The following is a 7,962-nucleotide window of genomic DNA, read 5'->3' on the forward strand; positions in this document are numbered from 1 at the left end:
TGACAATAGAAACCCCTTTCTACCATATATTTTAATCTCAGAGGCTTATCTCCCCTATTCATCTTAACTCTGCAGACTGACACACATACTGTGCACACCTCCCATAATTGGAAACGTAGAGTCAGCTTGAAGATCGTTTTCTCTCCCTATCTCTTTTTCCTCTCTCCACCTGCTCTTCATAGACAAGGACCCCTAACAGCGCTTTAGGCCTTTATGTATCCCACAGACAACTGAAACACTAATCCTATTTACAGTGGGGCATAAAAGGTAAGACTATACACATGCTGGGAGCGAAGGGAAGTGCAGATTAACTCGGCAGAGCACACATCTGACTTAGAGTGAGGGGTCAGTTGTCCTTAACTGCCATTTTGTGCTTCACGAACGCAGATGTGTGTGGCTCAGTGCCATATAAGATTGTCCACGCTAAAGAAAAGTCTAGTTTAAAACATGTGCCAATATGTTCTCTATTAATTCATGTTGATTTCGAAAAACTTTTATTTTCATTTTCAAGATTTTTTTTTTTAATAATAACTCTAAAAATGTAATGTGGTGTAATTAACAATTAAGAAAAAAGGTTTAAAAAAATCTACACTTTTTTTCAAAAGTAGGGTTCCCCCCCAAATTTAATTGAATATTATGGAAGTCAATGGCTACTGTAAACTACTGACATTCTTTAAAATACTGTATCTTTTGTGTTTAACAGAAGAAAGAAACTTATACAGGTTTGGAACAACATGAGAGTAGTAAATGATGCCAAAATTTTCATATTTGGGTGACCTATACCTTTAAGTAGTGTACTATATAAATATATGCAGTAAATGATTCAAATATGTAAATACATTTTTTTGTTGCAAATATCATGAATTATTCAGTCATAAAGTCACATTATCTGATATTTCTAGAGTCTTATTATAATATTAATACATGTCTATTATATTATATTATTTCTTGTTTTATTTTGTGCCCCCCCCCCCCCCCCCCCCCGCATGTTAGTGACTTCGATTTGGCAGCGAAAAGTTTAATAAGTTGTGAAGCAGTTTTGATAATATATTTTTAAGAACAAAGCATAACATTTCATGCTCAATTACCTAGAGGTTTAATGAGGCCTTTTTCTTCATGATGATATTAAGACAATTATATCACCCTGACATTTTTGATGAATTAGAATAAATTTAAATCATAATTTAAAAACATGCTGCGTAGACAATGTATATGCAAATGAATTGGGTTTTTAATGTATTTTTGAATATACTAATAGAGAAGACAAAACAAGTGTCACATCATTGACTCTTAGTAGTAGAACACTGTCAAACCCAACATCAGGACAGATCAAATCACAGGTATTAGGTTTTCTAAATGCTGCAGGTCAGGGGTTGCTTTCTGAACTGACATGACATCGATTTCTGTGTCCTTGCTTCTTCAAAGGTGGTTTAAGATGGCTTCAAAGCCAGTGAAACTACACATGTGCCACACTTAATCAATCTAATGAAGAATCTGACCCTGCCAAAAGTAGCAAGTGATCTAATTACATTAAGAGTGTTAGAATTTCAGAAACGGATCTACTCAAATAGCCATGACATATCATGTAGCACATGAGTTATACGTTATATGCGTGATGATTTGAGAGAAATCACTCCTTCACGCTGTTGTCGAATCGATAGTCTGAGGTTTGGGTTGTGACCCAGTAATCCATTTTGTTGCATGTGAGAGGGTCAGTAGGTTTATAGACTTTTCAGATGACTCATGTCTCTGTAAAACTAAACCCAATGGATTCTTTTCATTTCTTCCCTGCATATTCAGCCCCTGGCAAGAATGCATGGCTAGTAGTCATTAATGTTTCATTAAGGGGGTGGGAGGGGGTGTTAACTCATAAGTCAGACCAGCACCAGTTATGCACCCTGCTTTCTGTGTACCCCACACACTTAAACTCTGCCCTTTGACCAAAACAAAGAGCCTGTTGATGTGCAGAGAGGGTCTCTTATTACTCTGGGTAAAACACATTGCTCTATACGCAGTCTGAGTCAGCTGAAATGTCCTACTTTCTATTCCAAACAAATGTTTAATGTGATGTTCTCTTTTGTGTAATTAATTTCACTCATGTGGCTGTGAAATATCTACATTTTGACATATTCTGACACTGTGCGTTTGCAAAAGAAACTTGCTAGGGCGGTTGCTAGACATCGGATTATTTTTCTCATTTTACCATCCACCATGTATAAATCCGATTTGAAATTTTGCACTGTTGTTTCTGGTACAGGATGTGTTGTGTGCCAAATATGTTTAGGGGTCTTGAAAAACACACACACACATACATGGACTCGACTGCTCCTGCCATTTGTTATTTTTGTCAGACCTGTGAAGGAAAGTCATTGTATTCTTGTTCCTCCTTAATCCCTTTTAGGAGTCTTGATGCTTCAGTTCATTCCTACTGAGTTCACTTCCAATCTAACCTTAATTAGACTCTTGGTGCAGGATCCAGACTTACTTTCAAAACAGGTCAAGCACACTTAAATACTTCACTGCCTGGTCTACCCATCACATAAAGTCAATCTGGTCCCTTCTATGCCCTATTAGAGAGGCTTTAATTAGCGTTTTTCTCTGGACATAATTGACAGAACGGAAGTTTGCTGCACATACTAAAGTCAGCTGCTCTTTTGAGGTCCGGATGCAGATGATTTCAGGGGACTTAATGTCAAGGACTAAGAACCAAGCCAAGGCTTTGCAAACCTTCCTCAATTAGGTCAGATTATCTTTGTTGTAATTGGACAGTCTGTTTAACAGAGGGAACTTTTATAACTAGAGCAGTTTGCTGCTTTCCTTTCTTTTTTGTTTAAGGTTTCACCGTCAAATATTAAGACAAAGATAAAAACACAATGGGTTCAGAAAGACCACTAGTGTAAAATGCTTCCGGTTTGCTTTTTTTTTCCCATTACAAATTATTTTATGAGTATACATTTTGGTTATATTGTTTATATTAAGCAGCACAATCATTTAATAAGAAATGTTTCTTGAACACCAAATCAGCATATTACAATATCATAAAAATCTCATCTATTTTCCACTTTACCTCTAAAATTATGTTTTGAGTAAACTGCATGTTTAAACAATCAGCGTCATTATGATGATCTATAGGGTTGCAAAAGTCAGTGTGCAGGACCAGGCTTGAAAGTTGTGTTTTTTCATCTGTTTCTTTGGTTCCAGTTGAGTACAACTGAACTGCTGTGGAGTTTTCCATATAATGAGTGCAAATTGAGTTTTCATTTCCAGTGAACTCCGAGGCCAAGTGCTGCTGGAGATGTTTGTTTCAGAGCTGTGGGGCTCTAACGCTTGGTCACACATTGTTTCCAGCCTTTCATTAGTGAGGGATAGTGAAATATTTGGCATTTCGACAAGTGCGGTTTTACACCTGATTTGTGTTCTTTGCTGTCACTGGCTCTGCTTCGCTTCTTTACAGTTCATCATCCTGTTGACTAAAACCATAGCATCAACTCTGTCTCGCTGTTAATGCCAGATCTCTCATTAACATCATTATCTCTCTTGACACTCTTTAAACCAATATTAACCCAGTGGATTTCAGTTCAGTACTTATGAAACCGCCTAAACAAACAAAACCCAGGGTGAGACTATGACTGATACTTGGAAGACTAACCGGAACTGTGCTAGATCATTGATTGGAATGTAAAACAAATTGTGGGTGGTTGTGGACAGGACCAAGCAAATATCTAAATTGTTTCCTGCTTGGCCTTGGGTAGTAAAATAGTGTGGTTTGATAGGATGGGGGTATAGGGCAGGGTCTCATCTTTTGGATTGATGTTTACTGAGGAAAACTGAGACAAACAGTGAAAAAGAGGGAAAAATGGAAGAAGACACCACACCACCCCAAAGTCTGTCTCAAATTCATCTCATCTGACTACTTGTTCATTTGATCATGCGCTTTTTCGAAATTTTTCGGACAGTTGTTTTATTTTAAAACCTCTAAACTTTGAGTTTAAAACCTTTGTTTTGCCTCAGTAAATTCTTCATATTTCTGTGAATAGCTTCTAATCTGCAGCATGTGTAGGTTGATCTTGATTTTCTCGTTTTGGACGCAGAGCCCAAAGGCTTCTTGGAGTGAAGGTTGTTTTCCCATCTTGGCAGGGAGGAAGTGAAGGGCGTCACAGAGCTCCAGGTTGTCCTGTGGAATGTCACAGTCGTATAAGAGAGCCAAGGGCAAAGCAGAGGCCAACGAGTCAGGGGAAGGAGGGAATGGGGGAATGCAAATGCGGAGAGGGAAATCTAGGAGAGAAACTGAGATGTTGAACACCAAACTTAGATTCTCTCAGCCTTTATGAGGGCTGAGGGACTTCAAATAGCCTACAACTTTTTTTTTTAATCTGCAGATGCTATGAAGATAACTTTTTTGAGACTTTAAGCAACCTTGTTAATTTGTTTTGTTTTGTACTTTTGTTTTGTTTTTGTGATGCTCTGACAACTAAGCATTTGAAGAGCTCAGCCAACAATTTTTTTTGGTATTTGACTGTGGAGATTAAACATTACAAAGTAACCCAGACCTCATCAACCATTTTTTCTTGTTCTCAAATGCTTGAACATTAGTGCTTCAAAAATTCTTCATATAAAATTTCGATTATAATTCAGTTTTACTATACTGGGGAATTTAGAAGAAAAAACAAACAAACAAACAAACAAACAAACAAAACCGTGACTGTCTTCAGACCATGTAAAGCACACTTCAATTATATGAAGCCTCTGCAAGTACTCAGAGCTAAAATGAACCAAAGGCTGTAACCAAAATCCAAAGCAGATTTTGGGAGGATCGCACCCCGCTCCCCTGACAAACGGCTTCTCTCATGTTTCTGAGATAAGCCGGCCTGTGAGACTGTGAGCGCCTCTAATAGGCTGTCTGCACCAGGCTGAGGTGAAGATCAGGAGGAAGTCTAGCTCTCCCCATTCAGTCTCTCTGGGTTTGAGTTTCTGCCCCTCTCCTGACCCAGCGGTCACAGGACACTCTTAAGGGAGGGCTTTGCTTTTGGTGTGAAACTTGCAGCCGTAAAACCCTGAACCTTTATCCTCCTCCTCTACCTGTGACCACCCGCAACCAGAGGATCTAGAAGAGAAAAAGTTAATTGAGGTTCACATGGTCTTTCTTTCTTTCTTTCTTTCTTTCTTTCTTTCTTTCTTTCTTTCTTTCTTTCTTTCTTTCTTTCTTTCTTTCTTTCTTTCTTTCTTATTTAGTTAGTTATAACATTTATTTCCTCACCCCATTGTGCCAGTTTGGACCATTTTGATAGGTTAAAAAGATAATTGTTTAATTAGTGTGTTTGGAGTTTGTTTGTTTCTTTGGTCTCTCAAATAAGTTAATCTCTTTAGGAGTCATGGCTCATTTAAGGGCAATTACATTTGCAGCACCATATGATATGTTACACTTTTTTGGTTAATTAACCCTTTGGTAAATTAATCTTGTTTTCCGGCTTGCAAATATATTTGACATTACGAAACATTGTTGTTGTAACTACCTTTTCTTTTCAGTTTGCACATTCTGCAGAAGCTCTTTTGAGTTAGAAGGTGATTTATGTGTGAATAAATGATAATACATTTAATTTTGTGGTGAACTGTCCCTTTAAGGATATGTGACGACACAGCAGAGTCCACATTCACGCACACATGTCTGAGCCTGACGTTAAACCCTGTGTTTTATAGTTCAGCCGGTAAAAATGGATGCATTACAAGGCTTAATCATAGATCCTACTGTAAGAAAGATTGCCATTGTCCATGAACCCAATAATTCAAGCCTAGAGCAATGAACACAAATTTCAAAGTAATCAGGGTTATACAAATAGTTCAACTTTGGATGACAGTTAAAATAAAACAGACTCTCAAAACATAAAGCAATGATGCATGCATCTGATTTTTTTATTCATATATATATATATATATATATATATATATATATATATATATATATATATATATATATATATATATATATATATATATATATATATATATATATATATATATATATATATATAATTTCTAACTGTCTGAAATTAATCTTTCATCTATTGGTTGGTTTTCTAGGGTAATTACTCTCAGCTTTGGAGTGTCCAGGCTGGGAATACAGATAGTTTTGTCCCTGTAGTTAAAAGACAGTTTCTGAAGAGACATCTGTTGAGCATGTGCCAGACGGCCTCTGTCCTCACCTCTAGGAGAGGCTTTGAGAAATGGCTGTTCAGGGAAAACGGAAAACACTCTACATGGGGCCTTGCTGAGACCAGCCCTTTCTCCATGTCCCTAAAGCAGATCCAGTCATAGAGGTTTCTGTCTCTTTCACTCTGTTTTGGTCTATCCCTCATAGTAACTGTGATAATCATTTCTTAATCTTTTTCACTCAGTATGTCTGCCTTTCTGTGGAATTCAGGCACTTTATCTTTTCTCTTCTTTTTCTTTTCCCACACATCTATCATTCTTTTCTTTCTTTTTTTACTCCTTACTCACCACATTTCTCCAGATTCAAGCTGATCTCATTTCTCCAAATTCAAGCTGATCTCAAGCTGATCCCGAAGATGGCAATATCTGGAATCCTTGTCATTATCATGTTATAATAAAATTTTCTGAATTTAAAACTGAATATTCATTTCTTTAAAAAAAATATATATATGTACACCAAACCTTTGAATAGTAGTGGAGGATTTCCACAAAAATATAAAGCAGCAAAAACAGTTTTCAACAATGATTAATATAAATGTTTCTTGAGCACCAAATCAGCATATTATAATGATTTCTGAAGGATCATGTGACTCATGTGAAAATTCAGCTTTGCCATAAATAAATGACATTTTAAAATATATCCAAATAGAAAACAGTTATTTTAAATTGTAGAGAAGAAACCAAAATCTGGTCAAATCTGCGAGACATCAGCCATTTTTTTCTTAAAGCTGCAGTACGCTACTTTTGGCGCTCTACCGGTTAATAAGCAGAACTGCATGTGTCTTGTGGAAGAACATTGTAGCCGGAGCTACTTCTCTCTGTTTATATCTATGATGAGTCACGCAGGTACTGGGCTACTCCGCAGTGGTACGACCCATCTAAAATATTCCGGATATAAACACTTATTATAGGTGTACTGTAGTGATGAAAAGACCAAAACACGGTTTGGAAAATGGATTCATGATGATACTCGCTTATTATATAGGCTACATTTTGTAAATTTTTTTGTAAAGACTGCAGCTTTAAATACATTCAGGCCAAATCCATCAAGTAAATTCAGTCACTTTTGGACTTCCTATTCTCACTAAATCATTTACACAACCTCTCTCCTTTTCTCTTTGTTCTCGTCTTCTGTTTGGCCCTCTTTCCAAGATTTCTCCATCCATTTTCATTTTTCATTTTATTCTCCATCTTCCCTTCCAAACGTACACAATTCTCTGTAGAAGTTGATCTTTATCTGCGCTCATTCATCTGTTCAGACGTGCACTTATCCTTATCTGTCTTTTTGTGTCATCTCCCTCTCTTATTTTCTCCCTGCCACACACGCAAACAAGAACTGACACTGAACAAACCTGTAGGAACTTAAGTGCATGCTCATCACTGTGACTGTTGGCTGAAGTGTAGCCAGGCCAGCAGTGTTGGGGAAAGTTACTTTTTAAAGGGGTCATTTAATGGTACTTTTACAAGTTGATTGAACTGAAATGTATGTTGGCAGCGCCTGTACACAACCATCATAAAATGATAAAAATCCATCCAGTGTTTTTTTTAAATCTCCTTATATGTTTTCCCCGTCTCAAATCAAGCCGTTCGATTTTGTGACGTCACAAAATCGACGCCCCTCCCACGATTGTTGATTGACAGCAACGTTTCAACACAGACCCGCCCTCGCTCGTAAGCGAGCTGTCAATCATAGTCCGCACGGTCATTGTTGATACGCTGGAGCACTGTCTATGAGCAGAATGGCGTCTTCTAAGC

The sequence above is a fragment of the Scardinius erythrophthalmus genome (genome assembly GCF_964197995.2).
Source record: "Scardinius erythrophthalmus genome assembly, chromosome: 4".
In the NCBI taxonomy this organism is placed as follows: domain Eukaryota; kingdom Metazoa; phylum Chordata; class Actinopteri; order Cypriniformes; family Leuciscidae; genus Scardinius; species Scardinius erythrophthalmus.